Genomic DNA, 17,460 nt, shown 5'->3' with positions numbered 1-17,460 from the left:
AATTCAGTTTTACATGACATTACATAATACATTACATTTAATACCATGAAAGAGACAAATATGAATGTTCTATTTATTATTTATTGTTGTTCTGTTATGTTGTGTTTATACTTGTGGTTACTTATTTATATAAAAAGTGTGAGGTCAAAAGCATTGAATTTGCTAACCTCTGTGCCTTCATAAATGTTGCAGTCTCAATGGGTTTGCTGAGTGAGTGTCATTTCTAATGCACCCCCTGAGCAAACATTTTTTTTTTTTAAACCAAAAAAGAAATGTCCCCTAAATGCCAGATTTTCTGCCGGCAAGAGGGAGACATTTCTTGGGTTTCCTGTTTAGGACTGCCTGCGAAAAATGTACAGTGAAACACTGCCCTCAAGAGGACAGATGTTCTTTTTTAGATTGACCAATGAGCCTTCGGTTACAGTTCCACCAGCGAGACAGTGGAGGCCCAACTCCCAGAACCATCTTGAAGAACTGCAAGATAATACAGATAGTACATCCGCTGCTTTTTGGCAGAGGTTCCACAGCTCGCCTCTAAATGTGCCCAAAGCCTTTTATATCTGTGCACTTATTATGTAACATGGGTATGAAGGACTTACAATAGTCCTCTCGCATAATTGTTTTAATTCCTCTAATCTATTATCTACTATACAAAAAGCCACCCAAGTACCCACTGAAGCCTATACTGACAGAAGCATTAAGGATCGGGGGCATAATTTATTCATTTTGATGACAAAGACATGGATAGCTCTTTTTCAATAAGGCCACTATTGTATACCAACAGCAAAATGATTCACTCTCTTGTCAATGTAGATGAAAATCAAAATGTTGGAGATTAATATTACACATTATTTGAAATAATCTTTAAAATGCTTCCATCTTAATGAACGTATCAGAATTAATCGTGTCGTTTCTGACCTGTCAAAAGCACAGATCCAAGCAAATAAATACTTATGCAATTCATTTCTCGCCTCGAGGGTGTTCATCCACCATGATAAAAAAAGATGAACCTTTAGTATTTTTCAGCTCTTCAATTAGATAGCGGGCTTCCTCCTGTATCCGTTCCTCAATGCTTCTCTTCCCCATTCCAAAATTTCGTAGGGTCAATAAAGAAAAACTACGGATTTCCGTCCATCGGGATCCATTGGAAAAGATCGGTCCTAGATGAAAAAATGAGGGAGAAATTATTTTATTATTACTATATCAATATTTCTCTTTTAAGATGGCGCATGTATTTAGGGAAGATACAGCGACGTCTACCAGATAGAAATATAATATCATTCAGTTATTAAAGCATGTCAGATATCTAATGTTGAAAGTGCATTATTAGTAGTGCTAAGTAGTGACTTACCACTAAGAAATAAGGCTACAAATACAATAAAAGGTTCAGTCAAGGTCTTTATATATTTATTCCCTTGCTCATTCCTTGGTAGGTGGTAACGAGCATGGAGGCGCAATTTAGGAGACAGGTGTGTAAAGCATTTAAAAACAGCAATACATTAAATAAGCATGAAACACCCAAAAATAAAATTCCAACTCTAGTTTATAAAAATAGCATATATTTTTATGAACAAATAGACATGAAAATGAAAAACATCCAATGTCGGGAAGCAGAGATATGAATTTAAAAAAATTAAATGTAAAACGAACGTTTAGGGGCCGATTCCGATTCCGGCCACAAAACGTACCGACCGACACGGACCCGGACCGGAGACCGACCGACACGCACTGGCGCTGTACGACCCGTGCAATACGATGCAACGCGTGTGAATTACAACCAACACATACGAAATACAAGCAGTATGACCGAGCCGTAGGGAAAATAGTGATTCGGCTGAAAAACCGACTCGAGTTGCACCGGACCGACACGTACCCGGAAATAAACCCGACCGAGACGTACCCGCAATATCCAATCCGCGCAGTACAATGCAATGCGCGTAAACCCAGACCGACTCGCATGGAGCCCAAGCCGCATGACCGACACGCACAGAAAACAGAGAGCCCAAGCAATAGAGATCTCCGTTACCGACGCGTATGAAACACAGAAGAAAGTCAGCGTGAATGAGGCAGAGAAGCCCGTACGAGCCAACATCAGCGTCCATCTCAGTCAGAAGAACGTCGCCTAGAAAACCCAAAGGAAAAAAGACAAAAAAAGGACCAAACAAGCAAAGACAAAGCCAACAAATATTTTAAAAAAACCTGGGACAAAGACACACCCACAACTCCACCTATATAAAGGACATCAATCACTACCATGATCCTTTGCAAATAGGAGACAACAGTCAGCAGCAAACACCATCACACAGCAACCACAGACACACTCACAACTCACCCATCACACAACTCACACACCATTAGCACCTCACCAAAAGCACACACACATACAGCTAGCAAAACCAACACTAACCCACCCTCACTTGCACCCTCACACACACATCACCCACCACCACCACCCATCACCATGCCCCCAAAGAAGAATCCAAAGTTCACATATGATGAGTTAGAAGTGCTGGTAGACGAGATCACCAGAGTAGAGCCACATTTGTTTGGTACATTGATCCAAAGGACCCCCATGTCACAGAAAACCAAGATGTGGGCGAGGATTGTGAACAAGGTGAACGCACAAGCACCAACAAAGCGCACAAAGGACGATATTCAGTTGGTATGACGTGCGCAGGAGGGTCAAGAAACTCATCGAGTAAGATCAAGCCTTGAGTCAGTGCACTGGCGGTGGCCCTCCTGCCAAACCAGTCTACTTCAGGACCTGGGAGGAGAAGGTGCAGAACATCCTACCACCAGAGAGCGTCCATGGTCTAGCAGGCATACCAGAGCCTGGTGAGTACACAACCAACATACTCAATATTGTGTGGCAAGGGGACAGTGAAACCATGCACCGTTAGCAAAGCCACAGTAACCAATAGATAATCATCCCAATATGTGAGTGCTAGTCAGACAAACACAATATCTGCTATCTCATAGTGACTTGGAACTGTATCATGACATGTACAAACCGACCAACAAATAGAGCAAGGCAGTGGCACAAAGCCAAATAAACACTGTCAGTCAGTTTGCCAACACAAACACACTACCTCACAGTGCAGTTGACTGACAGGAAGAAATAGTGGGTATGCAGGTGAAGTGAGTGTATCCAAAAGCATGATGGAGTTTGTAGTCACAGATAATGCTCCCCCTCCAAATTGGCCCATCAAGACCTCTCTGAAACATGCACACATCACAAGGAGTGGAAAATGACTGACAAGATGTCTGACACTGTGTCCTGCTGTGGGGAGCACACGGACCTGGTAGGGGTTGTGCGCAAATCAGAAGCAGGACACTACTGACTGACATCCCGAAAGACAACTTGCATGCCCTCCAATGGAAGCACGTTTCATGGTGGGATGTCGGGCCGGGTGGGAAGGAGGACTGACAGCTCTGACCATACTTACCAGCATGTGGAGACACACACACCCCTCAACACAAACTTCACACAACTCACCGGGTAGAATGCATTGACCCACACCTAAGTGAAATATCAGCAAAAGATGACCGTACTGGGTGCTGCTGTGTGAAGCACAGGGGCTCTCTTTGGACTTGTAGCCAAACAAACACCAGGATTTCACAGTCAGCCATCTTGCCATTGCTGCCACACCCCCTCACAGGGAAGCAGAGTCAAGAGGAAGGAAGTATGGGCATGCTGGGAAAGGGGTGTAGCCAAGAGCATGATGGGAGTAGCAGTCACAGACAATCCCCAGTCACCCACATGGCCCAGCAAGCTCACACTGAACCATGCTCGCATCACAGAGAGTGGGAAGGGACTGACAGGATGTCTGACACTGGGCCCTGTTGTGGGGAGCACAAGGCCATGCTGGGAACTGGGCACCAACAAACACCAGGACTTCACAGTTAGCCATCTTGCCATTGCTGTCACACCCCCTCACAGGGAAGCAGAGTCAAGAGGAAGGAAGTATGGGCATGCTGGGAAGGGGGTGTAGCCAAGAGCATGATGGGAGTTGCAGTCACAGAAAATTCCCAGCCACCCACATGGCCCAGCAAGCTCACACTGAACCATGCTCGCATCACAGGGAGTGTGAAGGGACTGACAGGATGTCTGACACTGGGATCTGTTGTGGAGAGCACAAGGCCATACTGGGAACTGGGCACCAACAAACACCAGGTCTTCACAGTCAGCCATCTTGCCATTGCTGTCACACCCCCTCATAGGGAAGCAGAGTCAGGAGGAAGGAAGTATGGGCATGCTGGGAAGGGGGGTGTAGCCAAGAGCATGATGGGAGTTACAGTCACAGACAATCCCCAGTCACCCACATGGCCCAGCAAGTTCACACTGAACCATGCTCGCATCACAGGGAGTGGGAAAGGACTGACATGATGTCTGACACTGGCCTCTGTTGTGGGGAGCACAAGGCCAGGCTGGGAACTGGGCACCAACAAATACCAGGACTTCACAGTCAACCATCTTGCCATTGCTGTCACACCCCCTCATAGGGAAGCAGAGTCAGGAGGAAGGAAGTATGGGCATGCTGGGAAGGGGGGTGTAGCCAAGAGCATGATGGGAGTTGCAGTCACAGACAATCCCCAGTCACCCACATGGCCCAGCAAGTTCACACTGAACCATGCTCGTATCACAGGGAGTGGGAAAGGACTGACAGGATGTCTGACACTGGCCTCTGTTGTGGGAAGCACAAGGCCATGCTGAAAACTGGGCACCAACAAATACCAGGACTTCACAGTCAACCATCTTGCCATTGCTGTCACACCCCCTCACAGGGAAGCAGAGTCAAGAGGAAGGAAGTATGGGCTTGCTGGGAAGGGGGGTGTAGCCAAGAGCATGATGGGAGTTGCAGTCACAGACAATCCCCAGCCACCCACATGGCCCAGCAAGCTCACACTGAACCATGCTCGCATCACAGGGAGTGGGAAGGGACTGACAAGATGTCTGACACTGGGCCTGAGAAATGATGTGGCTGACAATCACACATATGCACTGGCCAAACAAAACCCGGTCGCACACACAGCCATTGCAACCATATGTTCAAAATCATTGTCTGGGGATGCAGTGTCCAGGGGTGCCCCCTGGCCGGGCAGGGGAGGTGTGTCTTGCAGATGACAAATGTGGAGACCCATATATGGTACATTGCACAAAACACACAGGAACTCACATATACATCATTGACAGGGGACATCTGACAGTGAATGGAATGGACACACCAATATAACCAACACCATAGCATGTTCGCATTCACACTCAGTGCTGTTGTGAGCTGCATTCCACTCCTATATCGTGCTGAAACATAGACATCCTTCACACAACACACCACTCACTGACACAGACACTGTAGACACAAGGTCAAACCTGGACTGCATTGGAGGAGACATGCTACTCAGAGCAGTCAAACTGCAACACACTCACCACCGGCCCTCACTGTCATATGCATTGAAAAGCCAGAGTGCTACCTTGCCCAATCCATGTCACCATGGAGAACATTGACAAGTCAAACCACATATGCACGTACAAAACTCAGCACCAGACTCATTAACGATGGTGACATCATCACTTGTATGAAATGAGATGGGAACTAGGAACACTGTTAAAAAACACTTCCTCCAGAGAGATCACAGGCATACCGGACTGTGACCATGTCGTACCAATACACCAATGTGGCACACAAAGACTACCAAACTCTGCTACCACACATGCCCCAATAGTACAACATCTCCCCAGTGGAATTGCACGTATGTCCTTGTTAAAGCTCACATGTGTACAGGGATGACACAACTGTGTCAGCAACGTGATGGCCCTTGAGTAGTAATGGTCATGTACAGACAAAGCTATCCATTAGCTGGGCATGCACACACTTCGACACGCACATTGAAATGTTTCATTTTGGCTGGGCAATGTGCAACAACATTATCAATCTCTGTCCGTGATCACCCGGAACAAAGCAGTGTACAGGCAGGCATCCGTTCGTACAGTAGAAAATGTCATGTTTGTGAACCATAAATGCCTGTAGAAACCTAACTTACATTGTGTGTCTCTTCCAAACACAGGTGGTGCTGGGGACACAGCACCAAATGAAGAGGATTCCCAGTCCCAGACTCTGGTGGACACTGAGCTCTCTGGTTTGAATCTGTCTCTGTCTGGTCCCTCCGGTGTGAGTCATCATGCAGCACCAACATCTGCACCCCCTGTACCCACACCTCCAGCATCTGGAAACAGACAGGGCACCCCCACCAAAACGGACAGACCAATGCCACAGAACACCGACAGCACAGGGACACAGGACTCCCCACCGGAAGCTACAGCCAACACCACCAGCAACACCACCCAAGGGGTCCCAGAGTCACCTGTGCGTGCCGCCGCAGGTCTTGCCCGTGTGGATAGGGGTGCTGGGAGGGGTAGGAGGCTGAGGGCGTGCCTTGCAAGGGGTTTGAACTGTGTGATGACCCCCAACTGGCACGTATCATAGATGTGTACCAGGATAGCACCGGAGGATTTGGCCAGGTAGTGGGAATCCTCAAGGACATACAACAGGACCAGGCTGCCCACCATGCCCGCATGGAGGCAAAGTGGGATGCACTTACAGCGGTGCATCGGGACATACTCCAATGCCTCCGCCAGATCAGCACAAACATGTCCACACATCCCGTTGTGGCCACAACATCTGTTGCCACACCATCTGCTAGTGCCGTAGGGAGGGAGGAGGACTCTGGTGGAGAGTCCCCTGCACCGCAGAGGCCTGCACCTGAGGATCCCCCCCCCAAGAAGAAGAGGGGTCGTCCAAAAAAGGACATGTGAGACGCAGATGTCCCTGCACATCCGCCAGGGCCTCTAAACCTGTTCTGGACAATGTTCTTTGTGCGCAACCTGTTCACCTTGTCCGATCGAACACAACTCGCCCACATGACATGTTGGGTTCATGTTGGTCCAATGTAGTAGATGACTGTTGACTTTACTCTGGACATTTCATCTACCGACACTTCCAACTCTACTGTGAACTTTGGATTCAAACCCAATGTACAGCACCCACCATCCTGTGCACTATCCTCACACATGTTTGTGAATAAACTCACCAGTACATCATATTTGCCTCTGTTGTGATCCCAACTTGTCATGTGTCATGGAGATGTTGATCTGCTAAACAACACAGTGCATGCCAAATACTACAACAATGTGACCACCGTTATGTGAGTCATGGTGATGTGACACATGTGAGGGAGACACACCACTATGACACCACAACACATACTCACCATGGCCATTTTACTCATCCCACACAATGATGTTGACCTGAAACACATTGGTATGCAGACACAACATCTATCCACAGTCAGTGGTAACAAGTCCACAGGTGAGGTAAGCAAATGTCACTCAGATGTGGGAAGACAGACAACGCGTCTAACAAAGCAGAGCACAGATTCATTACACATCACCAACATGTTTATTCTACAATAGTTGCAAGGCAATTGTACGTTACGGTGGACACACGGTCACAGAGTGTCTGAGAATTGAAGTCCAGGGGTGTGTGGCACATCACTTGATGGCAATTGACTACTCCCACACTGGTGTTGGATTCTGGGTGTTGGGGGTCAGTGTTGACCAAACAACAGGCAAAGTACCCTGGGAAGGACAGACACAAGACATGGTCAAAAGCACAGCAGAACAGGAGAGAAAATCAATTCACATGCACAAAATATTTCACAAGAAACCTACACAGAAACAAGTTAGCAGTACTAAACTATTGTGGAGTACAGACCACCTGAATGGACACATCACTGCACGCATCCACTCAAGTGGCACACAGACACACTCGGACAGAGACAGAGCAGCCACAACACATTTTAGGCCAACTCCATACATTGACATAACAACTCTGTAAACTCACATTCAGGTGAAGAAGTTGTTGATGAGCTGTGTGCGGACGTCACCCTCATCATCATCATCACTGGCATCGTGTCCCATGCCGGGATCCTCCACAGGTGGCGGAGGTCGGTCATCGTCATCCTGGATGAGAGGCACCTTCTTCCGCACTGCCATGTTCTGTAGCATGCAGCATAAAAGGATAATTTTGCACACCTTTGCAGGGTCATATGGGAGGGCGGCTTTTCAGGAGACCAAATGTCCGTTCAATCACCCTCCTGCTCCGACCATGTGCCTCATTGTAGCACATCTCGGCTGGTGTCACATGGTTCGTGAGGGGTGTCAGCAACCACGGCATGTTGGGGTATCCCGAGTCACCTACACACAAACAATTGAACAATTAGCAGAGTTTTGTAGGAGTGCGGAATACAACATTGCCAAACAAACACAATCGTAAACAGTCAGTACACACCGACAAGCCAGGGACGCTGGTCTGGCATCTGTGACATCAGCGTTGCAATGCGACTGCTCCTCATGATATAGGCATTGTGCGCAGAAACGGGGAAACGTGCACACACATGTGTGATACACATGTCTGAAAGACATACCACCAGAGCACTGATGGAGTGGAAATGTTTCCTGTTCCAGTATGCCTGCTCATGTGCCTGTGGTGGTTTTAGGGCCACATGTGTACCATCAATAGATCCGATGACGTTCGGCATCCTCCCCAGTATATAAAAGGCATCCTTTATTTCAGGAAGTTGAGCTGGGCTAGGGAACTTGATGTACAGGGCAAGGAAATGCAACATCCCCTCCAAGACATCGCGTAGCACACGACTAAACATAGTTTGCGACATACCACCAGCAGTAGCCACAGTGTACTGGAAGGTACCAGTAGCAAAGAAGTGCAGGGCTGCCATCACCTTCACCTCTGGGGTCAGTGCTGTAGGGTATGTCCAGCCAGGTAGCAAATGTGGCGCCAACTGCTCAGCCAACTCCTCAATCAGTGGCCTGGTGAAGTGGTGCCGTCGGATGCAGTCGCATTCCTGCATGGTTTCAAGGTCTGGGAACGGTCTATGGACAGCTGGTGCCCTGCAGAACACAGATGCACAAAGGAAGATTGTCGGTTCATCCACCCATGTGGTCATGACCAAGCAAAATATCACATGATACATCATGACAATACACAATGTACTAAGGTGTGTGCTGTTGGGCATGGACACATATGTCACCTACATGGACATCAGCTCACATCTCAAGTCCACATGTCCACATAAGTCCCATGTAGTGCAATGGCCAATCATTGGGCTGTGTCACCCTACCTATGAACTGCTGTGACGTTACAAACACACACCACAGTGACAAGTGAGGCCTGATGTCTTCCAGGCATCTTAGATCTTTGCCATGCAGATACCCAGGGTCCCTGTATTGCCACATCGACACTGGCATGACATGGCGTATCATGTACACGACACAAGGCAAACGCGAGTCACACAGGTAGTGGCCACTGTTGTCTCTGCAGGCCCTACATGTACGTCTTTTAGACATACACACAACATCAATGTTGCTGCACAAACCACATGGATGTGGAGACTGTCTCCCATTGGGCACATTTGATCAGCCACATCTGAGACACAACATGCACATAGACTGCGGGTGTACATCAGAATTGTGGCTACAGGTCACACTGTGACGTACATGCCATCACCCTCAGGACTCAGGGTGTATGTGACATGTCCGAAACATATCCAACCTGCAACTGTGTCCATGACTCATGCCCATAACTGTAAAGTTACACATCACAGTGGTAATGTGCACAACACACAAAGGATTCTGCCCCCATGAACATGTGCACAGCCTGGGAGTTGCTGAACAAAAGTGCCACCCAACAAACCAAATGTTGCCCCCCAACACACAGGGAATGCAGCCTTACATGCCATGGGACACTGTGTGGCCAATGCTGTAGGGTGGTAGGTGTGCACATGTGTCCCTGGCAAGTAATTGTGTGTTGAAGCCGGCAAATAGTCACACCAATGAGGTCCGACGCGGGTGACAAATACTGCGTACGCATTGCACGGTTCATGACCGAGCAGTGCGTACGCTTTGCCATTGACTGCAATGAGGCCCAACGCCGGTGACACTGTGTACGCATTGCACGGTTAAGCATTTGTGAACACATACAGTAATGCAATGACACACCACAAATGGACACCAGTCAAGGTTATATCAAAAATAGTTCTCTTTATATAAGGCTTAGCACAAGACCAGAATAACGATTAAAATGACCACAGTATTATTTTAAAGTTCAATGTTCTTGTAAAAAGGCTTAAAATGCAAAAATAGGCTTCTTTTACTCAATTCTGGCTTTGTACGGTTCATACCTGGGAGTGCGACTCGTCCGCATTAAAATCAAGGAAAGTACGAGTCAAACAATCGGTGCGGACTCCGGGATCCGTGGCGCGCACGCTGTGGTGCGAACAGAACAAAGTACCTTAAGTTCGTGGGGTCCGGGACGGACAGTACGGGACAAGTTGATGGGTCCGGGTCGTAGTTCGGCAGCGTATTCAGATGCTGGTCGGGTCGTGGCGTCGGGATGCGGCGTTGGTACGGGACCTTCAGGGATACGTGCGGATGGCCGGGATCAGCTTGCAGAGTCCGTGGCGTTCGGTGTTCGAGCCGTACCTTCGGTGCGGATAGGCGGCGACACTTCTCGGCGCCGTACAGCGTATGGGGAGGAACAGCGTACTGCGGCTTCTCGGCTCTGAGTACGGCACGATGCAGTACGTTAGCAGCGTACGGACCGTACCTGCGGGACGATGGAGCTCGGGTCCGGCGTGCAGGGTTCGGCAGCCAGTGTTGTACGTCTCGAATCGGCGGGGAAGGTTAGGTGCAATGCGGCCGTGAGGGATACGGCGCGTACTAACGCTTTTGGATCAGCGTAGACGCACGGTGCCGGGCGACAAAGACACGGCTTCACGGCGGATGGGGTACGAGGCGTACTGGGGCCAAATCCAGCAGGAAACAATCACACATCGTCCAGGCAACTCAATTTTGGAAGGCAGATGAGTCCAATGGTCCTGGGACTCAGTTCAGGGGGCAAGCTCTTCTTCCAAGCCCTTGGAGATTGTTGAAAAACAAAGTGCAAAGTCTCTATCAGTCTTTTCCTCTCCTTTCTCAGCAAGGCACCAACTGCAGGCCAATCCCCCAGGTCAGGGAAAGTTACTCCTCCTTCAGCTTCTTCCAGGTCCTCCTAGTCAGGCAGAGTTTCTTCGTGGTTCAATCAGGATCTGATTTCTTAGGAGCAGGGCTCCTACATTTATACCAAGTTTCTTTTGTCTTTAAAGGCCAGGGGGGCCTTTGCATAATCCCAGTCCAGTTCTTTTCAGTGAGGATTACTTTGTTGTTGGGACTCTGGCTTCTTCTTTCAGCAGGCAGGGCAGAGACATCAGACGCTCCCCAGGGGGTGGAGCCAGCATTGTGATGGCAGAGCACTGCCCTATTCAGAGTCAAGGTGCACTCCTCCCACCCATCCTGGTGTAATCTCTCTATTCACCACCTGGCAGCCCCAGCTTGTCTCCTGGAACTTCCCAGCCCTGTCACTCAAGCTACACACAAAGAAGACAGCCCCTCCCCTCCAGAGGCGGACTGAGATGGTTAGGCACGCAAAGGCTAACTTTCTAAAAGTAGCCTTTGCAAACCCAGGATATTAAAATAACCTTTGCTAAAAGATGTATTTTATTATTCTGAGTTCAGGCATACTAAACATGAATTTCTACCATGCTTCCTGAGCCTGCTAGGATTATAGAGTGTTATAATCTAGCAGCCCATTCTGGCCTATGGAGAGCAGGTAGCCTTACAATAGTGAAAAACGAAAATGGCTGTAATTCACTATTAGGACATGCCACACACCTCAGGGCATGTCCTACCTTATCCTTACAATACACCCTGCCCTAGGGCCTACCATAGGGGTGACTAATATGAAGGTAAGGGAAGGTTTAGGGACTGGCAAGTGGGGACACTTGCCCAGTCAGCATGACAGTACCAGACTGCATGCAGGTTCTTCAATGGCAGACCTTAGACACATTTTACCAGGCTGCTTCTGTGGGTGGCACAACCAGTGCTGCAAGCCCACTAGCAGCATTTGGATATACAAGCCCTTGGCACCCCTGGTGCACTCTACTAGGGACTGATAGTAAACCAAATAAGCCAAACATGGAAGTCAATTCACATAATACATTTTACCATAGGGAGCACTTGCCCTGTGGCACTGGATGGCAGTGTCACAGGGCCCTGAGCAGCTAACACCAGCACAAAAATACATTGAGGCACAGACAAAAATGGAAGGGTGACCCACGCCAATGGTGCCAGGTCTAACACGTACGCTTTGCCATTGACTGCAATGAGGCCCGACGTGGGTGACAATGCGTACGCATTGCACCGTTCATGACCGAGCCGTGCGTGTGCATTGCTATTGACTGCAATGAGGCCTGACGCGGGTGACTATCATGCATGCGCGTCGGGCAGGCATGGTCTGAGACAGGTGTACGCCTTGGCCATAGAATCGTACGGAGACGGGTGCATGTGTATTTTCAAAATACGCGTTGTACAGTCAGTTGACTGATCTGGGCGCACCCATTGGCTCTGAACTGTCATGGAGACTGATGCAGATTCAAAACTTGTACGAGTTGTGCGCTGGAAATTCAGTTGGATGCCTACAACAATGTTGCAATTCCTAGGGTTTTATGAAGGTGAAGATTTGAATGATGCGGAAGACGTGTACGAGTCGTACATTTCCATGGATTGGCCAGATTCATAGAATGCAACCGAGTTGGACCTATCACCGGGGACACATGGCACAGAGTCTGCCTCTGCAGCACAGATATAAGGCTTACAAACAAGTCCTGGGCACATGTCTAAGGTATGAAGTTAATACAAATTGGAAATCAAAAGAAGGTCGACACCGGTAGTTCCATGAGCAGACGCGCGCAGGCAAGACATAAGCATTGGTGTTCTGCTACTTAAATGCTCTGCTAGTGAAACGCTATTATTTTAAACCTTGCACTGAATACTTGTTTTTATCCTTCTAAAATTTGCTTTTAATTGAGATATTTGCACTGTTTGCCACCTTGCATTTGGTTGCCTCTCCCCGGTCCACCACGGGTGTTGTTCCCGATTGCGTGGAGGGAGAAAAAGGCAACTTCCGGTATCGGGGGTTAGCGCTCTAGTCTTCGCTCTTCCCCCTCCATTTAACCGGATGCCCTGGATTTCGTGCAGCGGACGCGCGCAGGCAAGACATAAGCATTGGTGTTCTGCTACTTAAACGCTCTGCTAGTGAAACGCTCTTATTTTAAACCTTGCACTGAATACTTGTTTTTATCCTTCTAAAATTTGCTTTTAATTGAGATATTTGCACTGTTTGCCACCTTGCATTTGGTTGCCTCTCCCCAGTCCACCACGGGTGTTGTCCCGATGGCATGAAGGGAGGAAAAGGCAACTTCCGGTATCGAGGGTTAGCGCTCTAGTCTTCGCGCTTCCCCCTCCATTTAACCTGATGCCCTGGCATTCGCGTTGCGGACGCGAGCCAAAGGCGCTCCAAAGGCAAGCCCGTCTGCGCCCGTCCGCACCCGACCGAGTCCTGGGGACACAACCCCTGTTTGCCCTGGGGTCGGATCTATTACTTACAGCCCTCACTCTCTCTATGCACTTCGTACAGCCATCACAGAAGCCTGCTGGCACTCCATGAATGCACTAAACGAAGTTGTGCAATGCCCTCACTGTGATTTTGCCTTCTCGCCTCTTATTAAGTCGTCCGATTGCCCTGATACCCCTCTCTTGTTAAAAATGTTTCTACTCAATTGTAGATCCCTCCCATAACCTTCTATGGAACTGGCTATGCTACTGGACGATGTTAAACCTGATATCCTCTTTTTAACTGAAACGTGGCTCCACGATGAGTCTGACCCTGTTCTGGTGCAAACCATCCCCCCTGACTATGCTATGAACCGGATTGATCGGAAAACTGGTAGAGGAGGGGGTTTAGCCATCATCTATAAAAATACCTTTCTATGCCGTATTACCGCAGATCCGTTATTAAACTGCGAGAGTCTGGCATTCTCCTTAGTGATTTCTCCTACTAGCACCTTTTCTGGTATTCTGTTGTACCGCCCCCCTGGGAACGCTAGACAATTCTTTGATGCACCTCCTTCCGCAGTAGCAGACTTAGCCCTGGGACCAGCTAATTTTACCATACTAGGTGATTGTAACGTACACTTAGATATTTTATCTGATAAAACGGCTATGGAGCTGATTGAGAATCTGTCAGCTCTCCAGCTTACGGAGAAAGTATCGAATCCCACCCACTCCAAAGGTAATCTTCTGGACCCAGTCTTCAGTAATTGTAGGGAACTTACTAGTGGGTTTCCCATCCCTCTTCCTTGGACTGACCATTTCTTAATCCCGTTAAACTGGGAAATCCCCCGGTCCCGCTCGCCCCCCCAATATGATCCAGGTGTGTGTGCGAACCTGGTCTAAACTCCCTACTAACCAGTGGAAATCTGTGCTGGAAATCAACAGGCCATTCTGGGATACAAAATTTAATCTGGAGAATGCAAATAAGAGATTAAATTCCTGGATACAAGGCTCCTTAGATATAGTTCTTCCTAAGAAACCGACATATATAACTAACAGGACAAAAACTGCGCCTTGGTTTACTCATAATTTGAGAGAACCTAAACAGTGTTGCAGACGGCTTGAAAGAAAGTGGAGGCTGGATTACTCTGATATTAGCAAAACAGAATACAGGGAATCCATCAGGTGCTATAAAATGGAAATTAAAACTACCCAAGCAACTTTTTACGAACAGAAAATTGAACTAGCTGCCAACTCTCCCAAAGAAATTTTTTTAATTGCCAGAACCCTTACTAAACTGCCTCAAAAACATCCTAGGTTACAGGATCCTTTGACGCACTGTAACACTTTGGCAGAATTTTTTCACAAGAAAATCCAAAATATCTATCAGGCCTTTTTGCCCCCTCAGTCTACTATTCCCATTACCACCTCTGCTGAGCTGTCCGTAGGGCCCCATATCTCTCTAGCACAATTCCCTCTCCTAATTCTGCCATGCTGGATTTAATCATGGCATACATAAAATCAGGTTTCCCCGTGGACCCTGCCCCCCCCCCCCCAGGCTCTCACCTTAGTAGCCGACACTATTCGCCCTTTAATTTTGGATATGGTGAATTCTTCCATCTCCTCAGGAACAGTCCCGATAGCATGGAAATGTGCTATGGTCAAAGCCCTTTTAAAAAAAAACAATCTGGATCAAGACAACTTTGCCAACTATCGCCCCATCTCTCTCCTTCCCTGGGTGAGCAAGATTCTAGAGAGACACGTAAATAACACTATGGTAGCCTTTCTGGACACTCATAACTTGCTCCACCCGTCTCAGACGGGGTTTCATCCCCAATTGGGCACGGAAACTGCTCTCCTTGCAGTGATAGAAGAAAGAAAAAGGATTTTGGATCAGGGTGGCACAGCGGCCATTATCCTTCTTGACCTCAGCGCCGCCTTCGACACTGTTAACCATACTACCCTGCTCCTCAGTCTTAAGAATGTGGGAGTATCAGGTATGGCAATACAGTGGCTTCAATCATTCCTCAGTGACCGCCCATTTAGGGTCTTTGAGGAGTCCCTCAGGGCTCGGCCCTTAGTCCCACGCTTTTCAATATATACTTGAGACCCCTGGCAGAGATCGTTAAACCGTTTGGCATAAAAATTGCTTCCTACGTGGATGACACCCAACTTGTGGTGGCACTTAACCACTGTAATGGGCCTTCTGGCACTCTAAGTAGTTGTCTAGAGGAGGTCTCCAAATGGATGGAACTTTCGTGCCTCAAACTTAATGGGGACAAAACAGAGCTGATGCTCCTGGGTAATTCTCCTGTCTTCGACCCGGCATCTCTCTGGCCGGATTGCCTAGGCCCTGCCCCGGCCCCCAAAGAGCAAATCAAGAGCCTAGGCATCTGGATTGACCACTCCCTTACATTTAGTCACCAGGCAGCGAAACTCTCTGCAACTTGCTTTGGGATACTAAGGATGCTTCATAAGATTCTGCCCCTTCTTCCCTTTAACGCCGGAAGGATCATGATACAAGCACTGATCCTCTCCCGCCTAGATTACGGGAATGCATTATACCTAGGAGCTCCGCAGTACACCATTGATAAGCTTCAAGTTATTCAGAACTCTGCCGCTCGTAGATTGCTTCAAATCCCCCGTTGGCATTCCGCCAAACAAGCACTACAGACCCTGCATTGGCTGCCTATCAGGAAAAGGATCCAGTTCAAAGCTATGTGCCTGGTCCATAAAGTTTTCTGGAAAAATAGTCCTCCCATTCTCCAGTCTCTATTCACCCCTTACCACCCGAACAGAGACCTCCGGTCATCTGTATCCCTCCTTGCCTGTCAACCTAGAATAAGGAGGGCCAGATGTGGGGGCCAGTCCTTTGCGTATAACGGCGCCATTGGCTGGAATGCCCTTCCGCTTCAATTACGGAAAGTATCTAATCTTTTATCTTTCCGCAAGCTATTAAAAACCTGGTTGTTCTAGCTCTCTCCTTTGCCTTTGCTCTCTGCTTGTTCTCTGTCCACAGCGCTGTGAGGCCTTCTGGTAGCTATTGCGCTTTACAAATTTTATTTTCATTTCATTTCATTTCATGAATGTTGTTTTATACAAGTTGAATTCGTCGAAGCAAAAACGCCAGCCGCCACGTGTTTCGTCAACAGGTAACTACCTGTGACTCTTCAGGGCTGATAAATACGCTACGGTTGCGTGATCGAAGAACCGGTGTTATTTCCAACCCGGTCGACGGGTATTAAAGTAAGTCACGAATTGGGCGATCAAAAGTAGAGGAGTCACAGGTGCGGGTGCGTCCGTGTTAGCGTGGAGCCTGGTATAGGCGGCTCCAGCCTGTATATAGCGAGACATACTTCCTGTTACGTACAACTGGGCTGTTCATGAGTTTGAGGGTCAGCAGGACATCTGAGATGTCACTATGAGAGACAAGACTTGTGTGACATATAGGTGTGTGATCATTTGACATGGCACAATGGTATATGCAACTGTGCACTTCAGGCAGCTGGGTTACATGCACAGCAGACTGTGATGTGCTAATGTACAGGGAGTTGTGTTTGCAGAGACTTATATGTCTGATTTGTATGATGTGGGGTCTTCTGGGTCCGGGATATGTTGATTGCAGGGGATGGGCAAGTGCACTTGTCAGCTGCAGAGTTTGCTTTACCCCTGAGCTATGATTGTGACACAGTGCATACTGTTGTTGTCTGGATGCCCTGCCCCTGTGACAGGATACAGTGTTGACTGACTTTCCAGGCATGCCAGTGCCATGGCATTTAACTTGCTATGAGTTATCCTACATTGTGTTCAAGTGTGCTCCATGCCCCCCATTGTGGCATTGACTATCAGGACATGAGAACATCATAGTGTGTGTTGCTGGCATGCATCACAAGCATGTGAAATGAGTCTGTGCCCATCCCTTCATCCGGACACCTGTACTGAGTCAGTGGCAAGAG

At 48.2% G+C, this 17,460-nt stretch overlaps 1 pseudogene; it reads right to left on the bottom strand.

Annotated features, from left to right (window-relative positions):
- Nucleotides 1-17,460, bottom strand: part of LOC146870331 (cytochrome P450 2G1-like) — a 920,765-nt pseudogene that overhangs the window by 493,808 nt on the left and 409,497 nt on the right.

Source organism: Triturus cristatus, chromosome 1_1, assembly GCF_964204655.1.
Source record: "Triturus cristatus chromosome 1_1, aTriCri1.1, whole genome shotgun sequence".
Taxonomy (NCBI): Eukaryota; Metazoa; Chordata; class Amphibia; order Caudata; family Salamandridae; genus Triturus; species Triturus cristatus.
The sequence above is the reverse complement of the archived record's forward strand: the minus strand, read 5'-3'. Positions and strand labels throughout refer to the sequence as shown.